Source organism: Dendrobates tinctorius, unplaced genomic scaffold (genome assembly GCF_039654945.1).
Source record: "Dendrobates tinctorius isolate UK_male_01 unplaced genomic scaffold, ASM3965494v1 ptg000070l, whole genome shotgun sequence".
NCBI lineage: Eukaryota > Metazoa > Chordata > Amphibia > Anura > Dendrobatidae > Dendrobates > Dendrobates tinctorius.
Window position 1 is genome coordinate 27,599,909 of NW_027361738.1, and position 21,705 is coordinate 27,621,613.

A 21,705-nucleotide genomic window follows, 5' to 3' on the forward strand; every position below is an offset into this window, starting at 1 on the left:
GCTCTTTTCAATGAGCGAATTTTGGTTATCGGATTAATAAAGGAATTATTTATGGAATTATTTATTAAAGAATTAATTATTTGGTGGATTTTGGTTTTTCCCATGGATTTCAGTAACCCTTAATAAAGTTTACACGGCCACTTTTCTCCACATATGTCTGGATGTCTCAATTATTTATTATAGAGTATTTAAGTTTGTTGGGTCCTATGTTGCCATGGCCCCAGCTACTTACAGCTCCTCTCTGGAAAGTGTTAAAGCGGCTGACAATTCCTCTTCATGTTCAGGCATCGGAGCTGTCACTAATAATCCCAATTTTACAGCACTGATCCAGTCCACCGACATCCTTGTTACTGTGAATACTTCACTATGTCAAATACGCTTAAATCTACAGCCATACAGACCGGCGGCAGCTGGTGTAGTAGAATATGAATTTGCACCTTTTCCATGCTGGGAGTAGTGTGAACAATAAAGCATTGATGTTTTTTTTTATTCATGAAGTGTAATGTAATCTGATGTGTCTCCAGCTTTCCTTCCTGAGGAAGAGGGCTGGGTGTGACATGTAGGAGGTAAGTGGAACACTAGAGTTGATTAGGTCACATTAGCATTTAATGATCTCTCTTGGCTCCTGCACAATTGATTATATTGTTCGCTTTCTGACGCTAAGCTGCAAACCTGAAGCAGGCAGTCCTATCTAGGCCGCAGGAGCATTCTACCTTACCCAATTACTTTCACACATCGTATTATTTTAGTTGATGGTAATACGTTTTTTTTTCCCCTAATGTTTTAATAGGTGGGAAAAAGAATATACAAAGCCATAAACAGTTAAATAACCGCCGATCAGCTATCTGCATTGTAAGTCAGTTGGCAGCTGTTCAATCACACCTCTGTGTGCACAGGATGATCATTAATAAGATTATTCTGTGTGCGGTTCTCGGCAGCACATCTGTTTACACAGGATGATGTGCTGCCGAGAATTATGATCTTGCCTGCCCACTTAAGCTGGAGTCACACATAGCGACTCACCAGCGATCCCGACAACGATATCAATGTGTCAGGATCGCTGGTAAGTCGCTACATGATCGCTGGTGAGCTGTCACACAGACAGCTTCACCAGCGGTCAGCACAGCGACGCCGAGCGCGTGGCGTCGCTGTGTACGTTAGTTACCAGCGCACTGATGCAGGGAGCTGGTAACTAACGTACACATCGGGTATCCAAGGGACGTGCGTTACTTAGAAACCCGATGAGTACGTTAGTTACCAGCTCCCTGCATCAGTGCACTGGTAACTAACGAAAACATCGGGTTTCTAAGGGACACACGTCCCTTGGATACCCGATGTGTACGTTAGTTACCAGCTGATCGCTGGTCTCCCGGCTGTCACACGCAGCGATGCGTGCTGGCCAGCGGGAGACCAGCGATGGAAGAAACGTCCAGAGGTTTCCAAGAGCGATCAGCGATACCGGCAGGGGGGCCGGTCGCTGATCGCTGTCACACACAGCGATCTCGCTGGTGAGATCGCTGTTGTGTAACAAAACTTGTGACTCTAGCGAGATCGCTATGTGTGACGGGGCCTTTAGAAAGGACCTTTCACCTTGTCAAAAGTGGGCATAACAAACAGGTAACCCTCACATGTTCAGGCTGTCTAACATGCATCCTCAGAGACTCATCTATAATATACGAGCACACCCAAGATACTCGGATAACACCCAAACATGCTCGGATAAGGCGTTATGCTCATCGCTAATTGCCATGCTGAAAAACGGCTCCTCAAAGATTTTGGAGAAATGGCCAAGCACTGGTTCCACAGCCAAATCAATATAATGCCAAGCTGTTAGGGTATGTTTCCACGTTCAAGATTACATCAGGATTTGCTGCGGATTGGACGCTGCGTACAGCCCCAGTGTCCAATCCGCAGCTTCCAGATGTTACAGCATAGTGGAGGGGATTTCATGAAATCCCGTCTCCACTATGCGTGCAAGAACGCGGGTGACACACCCGAAATTACCGACATGCGGCACGTCTTTTTAGACCACAGCATGTCTATTTATCTTGCGTAGACACTCCGTCTATGCAAGATAAATTATACAGTCTATGGGTACGATGCGCATAGAAAGGGGGGCGGCGCTTTGGGCAGAGCAGGGTTTCTGCAGCGTCCAAAGCACCAGCAATACAGAAAGTGGAAACATACCCATAGGTATGTACGCAGCGTCCAATCCGCAGCAAATCCTGATGTAATCCTGAACGTGGAAACATACCCTTAGTGTATCTGGATTGAAGACTAAAGGGGTCTGACTACTGTACATTATGCCACCCCACACCATAATCCTAGGAGTAGTACTGGCGTGATGTTCCTTTGTGAAGGCTTCTTCATGGTGTTGCCCACGTGCTCTTCAGTCCACTTTCCAGCTATCCCTGAGTCCAAGAGAAAAGCGCTACTCATCACTGAATAGGATAGACCTCGAGTGCAGCCGTCTTACTCTGCATCATAATAGCCTTTGAGAGAGTTGGCAAGAGGTCAATGGAACTCAGAGAGCTGAAAGTCTGGCTTGTAACTTGATGTCAGGCAAATGCCTTCTGATGGTTTGTTTAGATAATTCTTGAGGACCTTAAGCTTCATATGTGGTCTCCAAATTCACTACCAGTATAGAATGGATCAATCCTGGAACCAGTGGTATGGCCATCTCTCCACAGAGTACCAGGAGCGTTTTTCAACACACACATTGGTTGTGCTATTGTCAGCAACCTGCTGTCCTAAGTATGCTACAATTGCCTGCAGCATCTCCGGATATCGAGGAGCATCGCTGAGGGAATGAACTCCCTCTCTGCGTCCATCAGCACAGCATAATTGCATGGTGACCCTGGGGCAAAAGATGGCCACAGGGTCTTTCAGGGTCCTGCAGGGAAGGTGGTCTGTGAGCACCTGCTAAGAGCAGGAGCTGACATGTCTCCTCCCCTGCCTGTCAGATGAGGCTCTGATGGCCTGCAGAGTATCAGATGAGCAATCTGTCACTATACATTGATATCCCATCCTGGGACAATGTAAAAAAGTGAAAAATAAAAGTTATCAAAAAGTGTAAAAATATTTTTAAAAAAATCCCAAAATAAAAAATGAAAGATTATTAATACAATAAATACATTTATTTATCGTATGTAAAAAAAAAAAAGTACACGTATTTGGTATCAGCACGTCCAGAACGACCCGAACTATAAAACTGTCCCACTAGTTAACCCCTACAGTGAACACCGTAAACAGTTTGCCATAAATCTCTGTCAGCAGAAAAATATGTTTTAGGTGTCAGAATAAAGCGATGCAAAAATAATAATTTTTTTATACAAAATAGTTTTTACTGTGTAAAAGCGCCAAAACATAAAAAAATTATATGTGTTATTGCTGTAATAATTACTGACCCGAAGAATAAAACTGCTTTATCAATTTTACCACATGTGGAACGGTATATAAAAAAAAAAAACAACAGTTCCTCAATTGCTGTTTTTTGTTCATTCTACCTCCCAAAAACTGGAATAGAAAGCCATCAAAAATGTGCCCGAAAATGGTACCATTAAAAATGTCAGCTCGTCCCATAAAAAAGAAGCTGTCACATTATCCTGTGAGCCAAAATATGGAAAAATTATAGCTGTCTAAATATGGTGATAAAAAACAAATTTTTGCATTAAAAAGCATCTTTTATTGTGACATGTGCCAAACATAAAAACCCGATATAAATATGATGTCGTTGTAATTGCACCAACCTGAAGAATAAAGCCTTCTAATCACTTATACCGCATGAGGAGCGGTGTAAAAAATAAATAAAGCCAATTCTTCACCTGTGGTTGATTTGATCATTCTGCCTCCCAAAGATCTCAGTAAGGGTACCGTTACACCTAGCGATGCACCAGCTATCCCGACCAGCGATATGACACGGTCAGGATCGCTGGTGCATCGCTAGGTGGTCGATAGTGAGCTGCCACTCAGGCAGATCTCACCAGCGTCATAGCGGTGGTCGGGGATCGCTACTTACCTGTCAGATGCGGCGATCCTGCGTCCTCCCTCCCGGCTCCACGCGTCCAGGAGCTTCTCGCGCGATCAGCGATAATCAGCGGGGGAGCCGGTCGGCGGTAAGTATCACATGCAGCGATATCGCTAGCAATATCGCTGTAAAGTCACCGATTTTGTGACGTTGCATTGCTAGCGATATCGCAGTGTGTAACGGGGGCTTTAGGCTCAGCTCACATTTATCCTGCATCCTGCGCTGACTCTGGGGTTTCCGTGTATATCTCTGAAATACGTGGAAGATTCCATATAATGAGGCAGATAGAGGCACTGTGGATGCCATAGGACCTGTGTTACGACAGTGTCTGCCATTTTAGGCAAGCATAAATGCATCGTCCACAGTTTTGTGCACTTCTGAAAAGGACACCACTGAACTGAGACAAGATGGAGTCCGAAGTAACTCTGCTGCCTCATTCTAGTAAATGGATCTCTTGGGGATTTCATTTGTCAAGTCACTCTGAGATTGAGGGCTCATACTCACTTGCAAGAGACTCAATCGATTCTTGTGCGAGTCTCTCACATGAAAACCTGGCACTGCTTGCGGCATTTAGACCAGAGCGTGCGGCTGCATAGAAATACATGCAGCAGCACACTCGGATCCCAGTGCCGGCGGCAGTGCCAGGTTTTCATGCGAGAGACTCGCACAAGAATCGATTGAGTCTCTCGCAAGTGGGTATGAGCCCTAAGATGGAAACCCCCAAGTAAGCGCTCAGCGTAGTGCGCTGGATAAATGTTATTCAAAATGCTATGTAAACGTTCCCAATATAAGCTTCAAGTCAATCCACACGAAAAGAAAGTCTCCATTCAGGTCCGTCATCTGTTATTGGAAATATAGGGAACTTCCACGTTACTGGTAGCACAAAGGCTCTGTAAAAGCGAAATGGCTCCTCACCCCTCAAAAGATATTAAGCAAATTCAGGGTCCCAATACAAATGCCCCCCCTCCCTTCTGAGCCCAAGAGTGTCTAAACCACATATAGAGACCACATGTTTGGCATTCCTGTAGTGATGAGAGCCCACTAGTGATGAGCGAGTATGCTCATTGCTTGGGTGGTTTCCGAGTATTTGGAAGTGCTCAGAGATTTAGTTTCTGTCGCCGCAGCTGCATAATTTGCCGCTACTTGACAGCCTGAATACATGTGGGGTATTGCCTGTTTGTTAGGGAATGCCCACATGTATTCAGGCTGTCAAGTAGCTGTAAATCATGCAGCTGCGGCGACAGAAACTAAATCTCCAAGCACGCCAAAATACACGATCACCTGAGCATGCTCGGGAAAACCTGAGTAACGAGTATACTCGCTCATCACTAGAGCCCACCTAATTTATGGCTGCGTGTCTCCAGAAGCATGAGCTGGGCACAGTGTACTGGTTACTTCAACATACTGGTCACTAAAATGGCAGTTTGCAATTTTCACTCAGCAACATCCATTCTTAAGGCCCCGTCTCACTAAGCAATCTCGGTAGCGAGATCGCTGCTGAGTCACAACTTTTGTGACGTAACAGCGATCTCACCAGCGAGATTGCTGTGTGTGACAGCGATCAGCGAGCGGCCCCCCTGCCGGTATCGCTGATCGCTGCAAGCAATCTCTGGACATTTCTTTGGTCGCTGGTCTCCCGCTGGCTAGCACACATCGCTGTGTGTGACAGCGGGAGACCAGCGATCAGGTGTAAAAAATAATAATAAAAATAAAAAATATAGTTATTCTCACCTTCCGATGTCCCGTTCAGCCATCCCGCCTCTCTCCACGCTCCGGTCCCAGTGATCCTTTGCACGAATGACCGCGAGACTTAGTTATCCCGCGAGACCGTGACATCTCGCGGTCATTCATGCAAAGGATCACTGGGACCGGAGCGTGGAGAGAGGCCGGAAGACTGCGCGGGACATCGGATGGTGAGAATAACTATATTTTTTATTTTGATTCTATTTTTTACAGGATGGCCAGCGATGCCGGGCGCTCGGCATCGCTGTGCTGATCGCTGGTGAAGCTGTCTGTGTGACAGCTCACCAGCGATCACATAGCGACTTACTAGCGATCCTGACACCTTGATATCGGTGTCGGGATCGCTGGTAAGTCGCTTAGTGAGACGGGGCCTTTACTTGTTTCTGAAAAACTCCCATGGAGTCAAAATCGTCACTACACCTGTAAATAAAAATCTGGGGATAGCACACAATCTCGGTGGTAAAAATGTAAATTATTTTTTCTTCACTGCCCAATGGTATAAAATACTGTGACAAACCTGGGGTGTCAGTATGATCACTGCACCCCTAGATGAATTCATTGAGAGGTGTAGATTGTAAAATGGGGTCATTTATTAGAGGTTCTGCTATTCTGGCACCTCAGGGGTTCTGCCAATGTGACATGGCACACTCAACCCAGGGCAGCGAACTTTGCACTGTAATATTTAACTCTTTCCCTTCTGAGCTTTGTATTGTGCCTTAAAAGTAGTTCTTGACCCCATATGGGGTATTGGTGTACTCAGGAGAAATTGAACAACAAGTTTTGGGGTCCATTTTCTCTCGTTTCCCTTGTGAACATGCAAAATTTGGGGCTAACAAACATTTTTGTGGGAAAAATGTTTTTTTTTCTTATTTTCATGGCTCAACGTTATAAACTTATGCGAAGCACCTGGGATTTCAAGCTGCTCACCACACATCTAGATCAATTCCCTAAGGGGTTTAGTTTCCAAAATGGTGTCATTTGTGGGGGATTTCCACTGTTAGGCACATCAGGGGCTTTCCAAAAGCGACATGTCATGCGCTAATTATTCCAGCAAATTTTGCATTGCAAAAGTCAAATGGCACTCCATTAGTTTCAAGCCCTGCTGTGCGCTGAAACAGTAGTTTTCCTCCACTTATTGGGTATCAGCATACTCAGGAGAAATTGTACAATACATTGTATTCTGCAATATTTAGTTTTACCCTTGTGAAAGTAAAAAAAAAAATGGGTCTAAAGGGAAATTTTTATGAAGAAAAAAAAAAAGAGTTAAATGTTTATTTTTTCCTTCCATATTCCATTAATTTCTGTGAAACACCTGAAGGGTTAATGAACTTCTTGAATATGGTTATGAGCACCTTGAGGGGTACAGTTTATAGAATGGTGTCACTGTTTGGTATTTTTGGTCATATTGACCCCTCAAAGTAACTTCAAATGTGATATGGTCCCTGAAAAAATTGTTTTGTAAATTTTGTTGTAAAAATGAGAAGTCACTGATCAACTTTTAACCCTTATAACTTTGTAACAAAATAGAAATTATGTTTAAAATATTGCTGGTGTGAGGTAGACATGTGTGAAATGTTATTTATTAACTATTTTGTGTGACATGACGCTCTGATTTAAGAGCATAATAATTTAAAATTTTGAAAATTGCTAAATTTTCCCCAAGTTTCCAATATTTTCACAAATAAACGTAAGTCACAACAAATAAATGTTACCACTATCATGAAGTACAATATGCCACGAAAAAACATTCTCATAATCAGTGGGATCCATTGAAGCATTCCAGAGTTGTTACCTTCTAAAGTGACAGTGGTCAGAATTGAAAAAATTGGAATGTCAGGAAAGTGAAAACAGGCTTTGGGTTAAAGGGGTTAAAATCCTGTTAAACAGTAGTCAGTACACAGCTACCATCAATAACAGTGATTCAGGTTAACACAATATAAAGCTTTACTGTTCTCAGAGGATTTTTCTGCAATTCTTAGTTGCACTTTGCAGCAAAAGCAATGGTCCATAAACAGCTTACAACTCAGCAAAGGAATCTCGTTGTTGAAAGTTAACAGTCAGGAGAAGGGTACAAGAAATATCCAAGGCATTAGATATACTATTGAACACTGTGAAGACGGTCATAAGAAGTGGCTTAAAGAGGTTGTCGGCTACTTTATCATGATGACCTATCCAGAGCATAGGTCATCAATATCTGATCAGTCAGGTTCTGACACCCGACCCCCCGACAATCAGCTGGTGTCGGCGGCCACTGGCCTGAAAAGGTCAATTGTGGAGCTGCTCCAACTTCTGATAGTGGCCATGGCTGGTTACTGCACATCTGCCTTCTATTCAAATCAATAGGAAGTGGTGGTGCAGTACCCTGCAGCAGCCACTATCTGAAGACGAAGCAGCTTTGCAATAGAGCAGTGCCGGCACTCGGCTGGCGACACCTAGAACAGCTAATCAGCGGGGCTGCCTGGTATTGGACCCTGACCGATCAGATATTGATGACGTATCCTTAGGATCAATGATAAAGTATTGGATAACCTCTTTAAAATAAACACAGTTAATGACCTAGGACTGGATGTCCCTCAAAAATTGATGAAAAAACAACAAGAAAATTGGTCATGGAAGTTACCAGGAGATGTACCGCAACATTAAAGAAGCTGCAGGAATTTCTGGCAAGTACTGGTTCTGTTTTGCATGTGGAAGCCTTTTCTTGCACAGTCTGCTAAAAGCATGTGGAAAAATGTGTTATCGTCTGAGGAGACCAATGTTGAACTTTTTGGCCATAATTAGAAAAGGTATGTTTGGTGCAAAGCCAACAATGCGCATCACCAAAGGAGCATAATATCCTCAGTGAAGCATACTGGAGGCAGCATTATGCTTTGGGGCTGTTTTGTGGCAGCTGGAATTAGAGCTTTAGTCAAGGTGCAGGGAATTATGAGAAGTTCCAAAAATCAGTCAATTTTGCGATAAAACTTTCAGGCCTTTGCTATGAAGATGAGAAGGCATTTCACCTTTCAGCATGATAACAACACTAAGCATACCTCCAAATCAACAAAAGAATGGCTTCAGCAGAAAATTTATGTTTTGGCACGGCCCAGCAAGAGCCCAGACCTGAGGCTAATTGAAAATCTGTGGGTGACCTGAAGAGGGTGCTGCACAGAGGAGATATTCTCACAATGTGAGGCAGAAACAAAACATTTTAAACCTCGGTAGAGTGTATGATGGCGTTGACATTAACCCTACTGCATTGCCATTTACATTGATATAAAGTTTGGTAAAGAGAATAGAGCCAAAACATGAACTGTCTCATGGTGTTTGATGAATTTTTCCTTTTCCTCCTGTTTTTTTTTCTACCTTCAATGATAATTTTTCTGGTATCCCAACAAGGCTCCTCAGACTTTGTGGGGTGATCTTATTGGGTTACTGCAAGCTATTAACTATGGCTCTGCCCATGGAGAACTTGTCTACGCTGCTGATTATAGAGCTGGATTACTACAGACCTAAAATTACATAACAATGTGGGAAAGTTTATGTGAAGAGCGTGCTTAAACATCATTTCTCTGGGAGACTGAACAGTCTACAGAATATTTACTTATCAGACAGATTAGTCTTGTTGCATAGTGTGGATCCATTTAATTAGTGGATAGAGTTCTATTCTCCCATGTCATGTAATGGACAATCACGGTAGGATTTCCATAAACTTTGTGAATAGTTGTTGACCAGCCTCAGGGAGAACAGACCCAGCGAGTGTTTATTTCGTGCACTTGTTCTGCAGCTGTTCCACGTTCCTCTTTACGGATATGAATTGTGCAGAACAGCAGAGATTGTCAGGCAGCTGGGCCAAGCGCTGGCCGCTCAACAGCTACCAGCATCCAGATGTTCATTGCGGAGATGCCTTGCATCACTTGTGTTCTCTGGGGTTCTATAATAAAAAAAAAAAGAACGCGATTGTCATTTTCTGGTAAAATATTCAGAATAATCCAAACTGCCTCTGTTATATAACGTCTCATAAAAAAAGGTCCATGTCAATTATAACAATGGAGTAGGCAACACATATAGATACAAGCTCATTTCTGAGATTTTGTAAGGCCAGTGGCATAAATTATTTGTGAGGGGGAGTTGGGAAGTAAATGCACAAAATCCTATCAGCAAAAAAATGTAAAAATGTATGTTGTCCTATTACTTTTAGTGTTATTTATTTCCTTGGCCTCCATCACAATTCGCCCACATGTGAGATATTGTGTGGCTGCATCCTCTAATGCAGGGTTCCCCAACTCCAGTCCTCAAGGCCCACCAACAGATCATGTTTTCAGGATTTCCTGAGTATTGCTCAGGTGATAATTGCATCCCCTGTGCAATACAAAGGAAATCCTGACCTGTTGGTGGGCCTTGAGGACTGGAGTTGGGGAACCCTGCTCTGATGGTCACCATGGATGTCTGTTCTTGTCAGAAACATTCTGGTTTCCTGCAGTCACAAGTATCATGAGATGCAGATATGGTTATTAGTTTAACCCCTTAACCCCCGGAGCTTTTTTCAGTTTTGTGTTTTCATTTTTCGCTCCCCTCCTTCCCAGGGCCATAACTTTTTATTTTTTTTAATAAATAAATAAATAAATAATCTTTCTATACCACTAACATATTCCGCAGCGCTTTACAGTTTGCACACATTATCATTACTGTCCCCGATGGGGCTCACAATCTAAATTCCCTAACTGTATGTCCTTTGGAATGTGGGAGGAAACCGGAGTGCCTGGAGAAAACCCAAGCAAACACGGGGAGAACATACAAACTCCTTGCAAATGTCCTTGGTGGGATTCGACCCCAGGACTCCAGCGCTGCAAGGCTGCAGTGCTAACCACAGAGCCGCTGTGCTTTTCCGTAATATGGCCGTGTGAGGGTTTGTTTTTTGCGGGACGAGTTGTACTTTTGAACGACATCATTGGTTTTACCATGGAGTGTACTAGAAAATAGGAAAAAATTCCAAATGCTATGAAATTGCAAATATAAGTGAAATCCCACACTTGATTTTTCTTTGTCTTTTTTACTAGGTTCACTAAATTCTAAAACTGACCTGCCATTATTATTCTCCAGGTCATTAGGAGTTACCAAAATGGTATCATTAAAAAAAGTCAGCACGGCACGTAAAAAATAAGCCCTCACCCAACCCCAGATATGTTCTTTTTATCACCGATTCGCCGGTTTTTGCATTTTAATGCAATGTTGCCGTGACCAAAAAACCTAATTCTGGTGTTTTGACTTTTTTTCTCGCTACGCCGATTAACGATCAGGTTAACCCTTTTTTATAGATAGATCGGGTGATTCCGAACGCGGCGATACCAAATATGTGTATGTTTGTTTGATTTTATTTCTATTGTATTATTTTCAATGGGGCAAAAGTGGGATGATTTGAACCGTTATATTTTTTTAAAACTTTTTTTTACTTTTTGCAGGCTTCAATTGTCTCCATGGGAGACTAGAAGCTGCCACAACCCGATCGGCTCTGCTACATCGAAGCAATGATCAGATCACCTCTATATAACAGGTTTACTCACTTGCTATCATCGCCGACCACTGGGTGGCGCTCACAGAAATCCAGCACTGACAACCATAGAGGTCTCCAAGAGACCCCCGGTTGTCATGCCAACCCACCGGTGACCCACGATCATGTGATTCGGGTCACCGGTGGGTGTATTTCCAGCGCGATTGCCGGAAGCTCTTGTTAAATGCCGCTGTCAGAGTTTGAGAGCGGCGTTTAACTGGTTAATAGCCGCGGGTGGATCGCGATTCCACCTGTGGCTGTTGCGGGCACATGTCAGCTGTTCAAAACAGCTGACATGTCCCGGGAAAGATGTGGGCTCACTGCCGGAGTCCACATCAAAGGAAGGGAGACTGACATTGGCGTACTATTACTCCTGATGTCGGAAAGGGGTTAAGCAAACTTGTCCATTCACACAAAACTTTTTTGAAAAGCATAGTCTCACTTTCCTCATTCTCAACAAGAAATTAAGACTGGTATTGGTCTATATGGTAGGCTAATATATCGAGGGACTATCCCAATTTTCTTGCTCATAATTTGCTATCCAGTCTTTATGAGTGAACTTCTCCCATTCATCAGTATTCTGCCAGCACTATAGGAGCTGCAACTTCCTTTTCCTCACTTCCCAACTTGCACTGTGCCTGACCATCACGACTCTGTTGCTGGGTGTCCCAGGACCAAGGACTCCTTCCCTGTCCCTAACGCTACGGGTGCACTGACTTGCCCTGTTCATCGGATTACTTCTGATGGTGAAAACACCGGGGCCATGTACCTTGCCTTAGCTCCTGAATCCACCCTCAGTCTGTACAATTCTCCAACCCAGGGAAGAAGGGAGTAGTAGTGTACCATAATATACCAACCAGTCTAATAAGGTAATACAAACCGGGATAAGGAAAATACCAATCACACAAATATACTCACACAAACAAGAGAGGAATGCACTGGGGAGTGGAGGATGGTGTAAAACCAAAGTAGGAGAAGAAGGCGAATTATCACACACCCAAAACCTAGCAACAGTCACAGATAAATCCACCTAACGCCTTCTCAAATAACAACCAACAACATCCAGCCATGCAGCAAAAGCTATCTCTGGCAATCAATCCTAGCCAGGGCCCTGATTATATAGGAGATGGAAGTGGCTAACAGTGAACAGCTTAGAGCCTTAATGCAGGAAAGCTTCCAGAAGCTCTCAACTGAGCAGATTAGCCCCTGCACTGCTAAAAGAAACCTGCACCATTTAATAAGAAGGTGAACTGCATGAGTAGGAGAAATCAGATGCTGAGGTCTTCTGTCTACTCTCTGTCGCAGTAACCCAGTGACATTGAAATTCTTCAATGAATCATCTTAGGCTGAGTGCAGACGGAGCTTTTGGCTCTGCGGATTTTTCCGCGCAGAATGGAAGAAATCCGCAGGTCAAATGACCTGCATTTTTCCTGCGGATTTCTTCCGGTTTTCATGCGTTTTTTGTGCGGTTTTCCATCGCGGTTTTTCCCCTGCGGATTTGGTGACAGGGGAGATGGAAAACCGCACAAAAGAAGTAACATGCTGCGGATTTTGTACCGCGGGAAAACCGTGCGGACAAATCCGCAGCGTCTGCACAGCGTTTTTTTTTTTACATTCATTTTAAAGGTACTGTACATCACAATGCGGATATGCAACGTTTCTGCGCGGTGAAATCAGCTGCAGAACTGCTGCAAATCTGCATCGTGTGCACACAGCCTTATAGAGGTGCATTACTTTACACTGTTTGGTTCTGTTGGGAATGATATTTGGAGCTACCCTCTAGATTATATTATGTTACTGAATGCTATATGAGGTAGATGAAATTTTGTTGTCTTATTAAATTTTAGTTTTGATGTAAGTCCCTGGATTAGTACAATCTCAATTTAAATGTTCTGTAACTTGCCATCCCCTATTCTTGAGTGAATGGTTAATTTTCATTATGCTTTTGCCAGTACAATAGGAGCTAGACCTTCCTTTCCTTCACTTCCCAGTTTGCATTGTGCCTGCCATTCTTCAGTGGATCACCTTATGGTGCTGTATTGCTGTATTGCTTTATTCTGTTTGGCTCTTTGGAAGGGATATTTGAAGTTACACTCTGCATTATATGTGTTACAGATTATTATTTGACATTGCTAGTGTGGCGCCCCTGAGGGTTCAGTTGCCACAGAGGTACTGCACTTCCTCCTGAGGTGTGGTGCCCCACTATCCAGGTAAGGTGGAGACACCTGCCCACGCTCCAACACCTGCACCCCACACCACAAAGTAGTGTAGCAGAGCACCTTCGGCGGCTCCCTGCTTGGAGTGTAGCATAGCACCCCTTGGTGGCTCCCTGCTTGGAACACGAAACGTGCTGGGAGGTGGGTGGAGTTAGTTTACATAAAAGAGTGGGAAGAGTGAAGTCAGTCATTCATTCAGTCAGTGAGTGAGGATGTAGAAGGACAGAGAGTGAGACAGAGAAGATCCCCGGGAGAGGGATGGAAGAAGGAAGTGCTGCAGCAGGCCACAGTGATCTGGGTCTGCTGGCACAGGAAAGAGACAAAGAAAGGAAGCTTGATTCTCCGGAAGAAAGAAGGATTAGCAAGGAACGTAAGGAGAATAGGAGAACTAAGGATCAGGGTTGGAAGAGAGAACCCTTCCCAAGTTCACAGCGCAAGGCCGGGGCCCGGTCCCTGAGGTTGTACGGATACTAATGGTCCTGCAGCAGACACCGGAGGAATAGAAGTAGTGATCGCTTTATTGCCACACAAGACTTGGGGGCACAACAGCAACATAATAGTGAGCCGGGACTTAGTAGCAAGGAGTCCCCGAAGCAGGCTACAGCTGTCTGCTGTACAAGTAGAGTTCATAGGAACATATGACAGGAGGAACTCCAGTGTAACTCAGTACTGGGAGTTCTTCATTCAAAGGCGCTATAAGAGGAGACGTTCAGAAAAGGCACATATGTTGGCGGAGTGCTGGAAGGGAGTACTTCATCTTGCCTGGAAGTTGGCTGGGCTCCTGACCTGGAGGACACGGCACGGATGCGGGCACCTGTACCTGCAACAGACTGTGAGTAAAGCTTTGGAACTACATGCCCTGGTGTCCTCCACTTATTCCTGCGCCAACCTGCCCAGCACTGCTACATCCCTTGCGCCTGACACTACACCATCTACGTGTCACGTCACCTACACTGCCCTGGGACTCCAGCCCTGCCTGTGGAGGGCTATAACATCACTGCTGCACCACACCATCTGTCCCAGAGGATCTGTCTGCAGCGTCGGCTTAACATCTTCATTGCCGAACACCACAGGTGGCGTCACGAATCACTTATAAACTTTCACACTGCAACAACTGCCTTTTACAGTGGGCGCCCAGGGCCACGGGCCGGGTCCCAGCTGCTGTGACATCTCCCATTGAAGCTCATCGGGCCTGGTGCTAAGGACCCCACAGCCCTGGGAGGGCGACCCACTAGCCATGCTACCCTAAGGTTTTCCATGTGATGTTATTTTTAATAATATATATATATATATATATATATATATATATATATATAATTTTTTTTTTTTTTTTTTTAAATAAAGCCAATTAGTTGATATCTGACCTTTTGTGCATATTTTCATGTGTACATAACCAGAGTATACAGAGGTTTTTGAATATATTGATGGTCATCTTGCTTGACAAATGATACACATGTACAGTAAGCATAGTTTTGAGGCTTCAAGTTTAGTACTATTAGTGTATGTGCACACGTTGAGTATTTTGTGCACCATTTCTGCATCTCTTGGCAGGAAAAACACTGTGTAGAATAAGTGCGTTTTTACCATGGTTTTGATGTGTTTTTTATATGAGTTTTTGATGAAGATTTTTCCCCGCTCTTTAGTACTGGTGAAATCTGCCACAAAAACGCTGAAAGAATAGACATGAGATTTAAATCTGCAAGTCACAAATAAGCAACGTGTGCATGAGACTTCAGGATTCTCATTCAATTTACAGGCATCAGGAAACCCTTCAGGTTCTGCTCAGAACAAAAAAAATGTGAGAAATCTGCAATGTGTGCATATGCCCTTAGACATTCTTCAAGGCCTGCCCCAAACTGAGCAAGTCCGGCGGCACATGAAATCCCTGCAAAGTCCAGAAACAGAATATATCTAAAATGGCATCAAGTGTACCAGGACATGCATGTTAGAATGTTTTTCATTTAAAGGTTTAATTATTTGAATATTTTTTGTATTATACTGTACGTTTAAGAGACGGCAAAACGAATCCTGCAAATTACACCAAATATATTTAAATGATGCACACGGCATGATAAATTTTGTGCAAATCACTGGGCACTTCTTCTTTTGCGTTATCTAATTGCTGGCACACACATAGAGACCAAATAGGTTCCCCTAAAAGTTTCTTTTTTGCTTTAAAAGTGCGTTACAATCATGCATGTAAGGGTATGTGCGCACGTTGCGGATCCGCAGCAGATTCTCCTGCGGTGCACCGTACCATTCTAGTCAATGTAAATCAAAAAACGCTGTGCACATGCTGCGGATTTTTCCGTGCAGATTTGCTGCGGATTTGAATCCGCAGCATGTCAATTCTTTGTGCGGAATCCGCAGCGGTTTTACACCTCCTCCATTATAGAAATCCGCAGGTGTAAAAACACAGGTGGAATCTGCACAAAATCTGCAGAAAATCCGCAGAGAATCTGCCCTAAATCCGCAGTTAAAATGCAGGTCATTTTACCTGCGGATTTAGTAAAATCTGCTCGGAAAAATCCGCAATGGAATCCGCAATGTGTGCACATACCCTAAATGTAAAAACTGCTTCCTTGCTTAATGCTTCCTTTCCTGTCTGCCACATGTATGCATTCTGTTGAACACAAGTACTATAGCTAAAATAAAAAGAAACAAGAATTTTGATGATGTCTCTTTTACAGTCATATTTTTATTATTTGCACGGAAACATATAACTCTGTATAATATACTACGGGCATCAAAGATTGTAAGAGCAAATATATCAAACTGATTAAATCTCACAAAGAGAGCGGTTTCTTAGCTTGGTGCGAGGCTTTGTTCTCTTCTATTTCACGTTACCTAAAGGACTTTGATCTTACACTTTGCTGGAAGACGATAGTTGTCCTAGGTTAATAGGTAACTATAGAAGCTCATAGTAACAAGTGGTGTCGTGCGCCAAGCTGCTTGGGCAAAGTGGACACCCATGATTAAAGGACGCAGCCTGAGTAACAAAGTCACACCGCATTTCTCGTAATGTTCACTGGTAGTTTTATATAAGTATTAGCCAGTTACGTCATTCATCGTAATTTTTTTATTTTTTTTTTGCATCATTGTTTTATCCCATGATTTGATAGTCTAGAAATGTCGATATTCTAACACTTGACCCCGGTACAGGACTGAGCAATGGCAACAATTTATTAAGAAAAAAAAAAAAAAAATGGCATATATTTTTTATAGGCATTTAATTGGGTCTGTCTTGCCAAACATGTTCAAGCTGGATTATCATTGCACATTGCAAGCCAAAACCAATTGTGAATGCCTGTGGTTTCATAGAAAGTCATAAAAACCACATGCTTCACCTGCAGTTTCTGCAATTCTTCCCAACACGCAGTAATGCTAGCTGTGGCCGCGCGTATTTCTTGTCAGCCGAGAAAATCAGAAAAATGATACTCTGATCTGACGCTGCTCAGAGTTTCAGCATAGTGTGATCCAATTCTTTTGGATGAGGAGAAGATGGACAAAAGAAATTCTCAATCCTCTCCATTCTGTGAGGACGCAGAAATCGGACAGCAATCAGATGTTGTCCGAGTGCAGTCTGATGTTTCCCACGCAATCATTGACTTGCATGGCTGAGAATAATCCAAATTTCAGATTAAATTCAGGCATCCATCTATTTTTCCTCAGTCTCTATAGACTAACATTGGTCCAAAAGCGACCTGATGTTTTCTCGGATCGCGCTCGGACCTAAAATACGTTAGTCTGCACTTGCCCTGAACCACAGTTCTGCAATATTAAAATCCATAAGTTTAAGAGATTATATCTGTAGTTTACAAATGTATATGCCTGGAAAGAAGGACACTGTTGAGAAAATTCAAGAGGCAACAGTGCAGCCTATGGATCACTGTTAGGGTTTCTTCCTTACGAATCATAAGTTGTGAGTTTGAATACTGTGTAAGGGCAGTTTCACACGTCCAGATAATTCCGGTACCGGAAAAACCGTTACGGCCGGGATCACACATGCGAGGAATACGGCCGAGTCTCGCATGGTAATACCCAATACTGCTGTCAGCACCCCCCGGAGCAGAGCGTGCGGCTCCATTTATTTCTATGCAGCCGCACGCTCCGCTCCGGAGTGCCGCGCCAGAGCTTGGTTTTAACCTGCGAGACTCGGCTGTATCTCGCTGTGTGTGATCCCGGCCTACCGGAGCTATCCGTGTCCGTGTGCATACGTATGCCATCCGTATGTCCGTGTGTTCCATCCGTGTGCTGTCCGTATGCTGTCCGTGTTTTTGTAAAATTAGTTTCAATGTTAACCCTTTGACTTTTAAAAACGCACACAGATCGCACACGGACAGCATCCGTGTGCAGTACGTGTTTACACGGACCCATTGACTTGTATGGGTCCGTGTGATCCGTGCTGTTGCACAAAAATGAACATGTCAGTGCGTTTTGCACACGGACAAACGGTCCGTGAGAACACGCTGACATCTGCATAGACACATTCATTCCAATGTGTCTACGAGTGTCAGTGTCTCCGGTACGTGAGAAAACTGTCACTACACGTACCGGAGACACTGACGTGTGAAACCGGCCTATTACGGACATCCCACTAATCAGAGAGGAGCAGTGCATGGAAGGTCTGGTCAGACGGTTTCTAATCAGCTTTTTGACTGGTTCCTTCCTCCTGTCCATGTGCAGTCTGCCCCTGAGTAGGTCACGGTTAAGTCTCGTGAACATGACCATAAAAATTTAATGGATGGCACTCGTTCCCATGTTGATGAATTTTCCTCCAAGCAAAAAAATTGCTGCATGCGTGATTTGTCTCCGATAATCGGAATGCATTCGGCTATTAAAATCTATGGGTTTGATTTTCAGGGCAAACTGAAGATGGAAAACTTTTTATTATTATTCTCCATATCAACTCCATATCACACTCTGATCAGAGTGTGACTAGCATACTCAGAACGATTTGAGAGAAAAACGGACGTGTGATTCTAGCCTTAGGCTAGGTTCACACAAGCAAATTGTCCACATTTGAGAAAAACGGTCTGATTATCCTGATCAGACTTTGATCAGAGTGGTATCAGCTTTTCTTGGACATGGAGAGAAAACATAAAAAAACAAAACATTTTCTATCCCTTCTCCATTCTGTCAGTACATGAAAATTGGATTGCACTTGGATGTCATCTGAGTGCAGTACCATTTTTTTTCCACGAACCACAGACTTGAGTTGCTGATTTTGATCAAAACTGGACATATCTCCCGATTTCTTCTGCAGACCACGCAGTCTGAGGGAAAAATTGGACACGCGCACAGCCCCATAGAATATCATAGGTTTGCGTGCTGTGAAAACCACAGAGAGAACTCGTACGAGTTGTGTGCACAAGTACTTACACAGTTCAGTTGCTGGGAATACACAGATAATGCTTTGTAACAATGGAAAGTATTAATTGTAAAAAAAAATAATGAAAATAACTGTCCAATAGTTCACATCTCCTACTTTCATCTGCTTCACAGGGTGCAATGTGCATAGGTGAAACATCTGTGATATAATATACACAGTCACAAAAAAAAAATATTATTCAAGCTACAAAAACTCCACATTTCTGTCCGCTCATCATTTGTCCTTCCCCTTTTCCTCCTGTTTGCATTGGCAAGGAATGGTTTAATCAGTACCATACTGCATATTTATGCAATTAGGTTTTTTTTTTTCACTTTCTTTCATATGCTACATCTGTATACATGAAAGTATCAAGATACAAACTGTATTACAAGGGTATGTGCACACGTTGCAGAATTGGCCCTGCATGGATCCGCAGCAGTTATCCATGCGGTATACAGTACTATGTAAACCTACGGAAAACAAAAACCGCTGTGCACATGCTGCGGAAAATTCCTCGCAGAAACGCAGCGGTTTATTTTCCGCAGCATGTCAGTTCTTTGTGTGGATTCCGCAGCGTTTTTACAGCCATTCCATTCTAGGAATCCGCAGGTGTAAAAACGCAGGCGAAATCCGTGCAGGAAATCCGCACTAAATCCGCAGGTAAAACGCAGGTCATTTTACCAGCGGATTCTGCAGATTCTGTGGGGAAAAATCTGCACAGGAATCCGCAACGTGTGCACATACCCTAAGGGGGTGTGCTCACGCTGCGGATTCTGCTGCGGATCTGCAGCAGTTTCTGCTGTGGTGAACAGTACCATTATAATCAATGGAAATAGAAATTCGCAGTGAATTTTCCGTGCGGATTTGCTCTGGTTTCAAAACTGCAGCATGTCAATTCTTTGTGCGGATTCCGCTGCGGTTTGGCACCTGCTCCATAGCAGGTGTCAAACCGCAGGGGAAACCCGCAGGCTAAACCGCAGAAAATCTGAGAAACTGGGTCTGAACAGAAAAAGTAAATTAATGTGCATGCAAAATGTAATTGCATATGAACACATGACCTTTACACAGAGAAAACCAAAAGCAAAACACAAAACAAATATCCTGGAATAAAAAAGTAAAAAAATATATTGCAAAAATTGCATGAAGGTAGTAATAATAGTAATAAGGGTATTTAGTTAACATAATTTTGATCAAAATAATGTAGAAGCCATCCCGCCACGTCACGGCAACCCTTGTGGGACAGTCCTAACTCTTGTATTTAAAACCTTTCCACTTGTCAAGTGACGTAAATGTGAACAAGGACAGAGGGACTGAACCACCAGTAATAGTATAGGCCAGACAGGATGGATACAGTATATTACTACCTTCATGCAATTTTTGCAATATATTTTTTTACTTTTTTATTCCAGGATATTTTTTTTGTGTTTTACCGCAGAAAATCTGCAGATAAACCGCAGGTCTTTTGATTTACACAAATCCGCGCAGAAAATTCCGCAGGACAATCCGCAGCGTGTGCACACAGCCTAAGAGTTGGGTTCCAAAAAGCAAAGTCAGAATACATATACGGGTAATTCAAATATATAGTTCACATGTGAGTACAAATGAGAGAGCGCCGTGGTCCAAATGTGTTCAAAAAAGCCTCAAAACTGGTTACATTTTATTAATTGAAAAACTGTCTTTCTGATGTTCCTTCATATGTACATTTTATTCAATATACCACTGGCGTATGTAGTATCTGCTGCTGCTAACATGTTTAAGAATTCATGTTTAATGTTCGGGAATGTCTTCTGGCAGATTTTATCTGTCACCAGCCCCTGTATATGGCTGACAAGTGTGGCCTGACAGGATCTCATAGGAGGAAGGCGGAGAATGGAATGTGCTTATAGTAAAGGAATTCCTGCTATTACAAAAGTCATGACGTGGCGGCATAAACTGTTAATGTGCCGACACATTCACGGCTACATGTGCTGTACAAGTCCTCGCTCCAGACTAGGGAGAAGTGACAGCTGGAGATTTTGTACATGTCATTCCAATTCCAACATTTTGCATGAAACAGCAAAGCAACTAAAAGAGGACTGAAAGCCCCCAAAAACCAGCAGAAAGAAGGCAGCGATGTTTACCTGCCTAGGCCTCCAGACAAATGGACTCGCAGGATGCAGCAGACCCATGCAGTTAAGATGGCAGTAACACAGGCGCAAAAATACTGATGAAACAACCACTCGCGGCCTACCAATCCATGGAGGGGTGGTTGCTTAGTATGTCATTGCACAATAAAGACTTGTATGCGGCGCTGTGCACACAATGGTAATGCACAGTATCCAGGTTAACAGCAAAAATGCTCCAAAAATTCAAAAACCAGCAGAAAGAAGGCAGCAAAAATACTTTATTGTGCAATAACATACTAAGCCACCACCCACTCCATGGATTGATATGCCACGAGTGGTTGTTTCATCAGTATTTTTGCACCTGTATTACCACCATCTTAACTACATGGGTCTGGTGCATCCTGAGGTAAACATTGCTGCCTTCTTTCTGCTGGTTTTTGAATTTTTGGAGGATTTTCCGTCCTCTTTTATTTGCTTTGCTGCTTAGTAACAGGGCTCGCAAGCATGAGGACCCTTGACGCGGGTTGCTAGCTTGCATATCTTGGCCAAAATATTGACTAATACCTCACATTTTTATATTTATTTTTCTGCACTTTATTTTTCATGGTGCAGCCAGGCCCATTTGGTCTTGTAAACTGCGGTGTCTGTTCACATGGGATGCATGTGGATAGCGCTGAGCAGCCCGCCTGATCCAATAGTGGGGGCGTCACTAA

General features: G+C 43.3%; 1 long non-coding RNA gene across 1 annotated transcript; it reads right to left on the reverse strand.

Moving 5' to 3' along the window:
* Positions 1 to 7,696: 7,696 nt before the first annotated feature.
* On the reverse strand, positions 7,697 to 21,237 carry LOC141095481 (uncharacterized). Its single transcript, XR_012233400.1, has 2 exons — positions 21,008 to 21,237; positions 7,697 to 9,683 (listed from the first exon to the last, which is right to left on the reverse strand). It is a non-coding gene; the product is annotated as an uncharacterized lncRNA (long non-coding RNA).
* Positions 21,238 to 21,705: the final 468 nt, after the last annotated feature.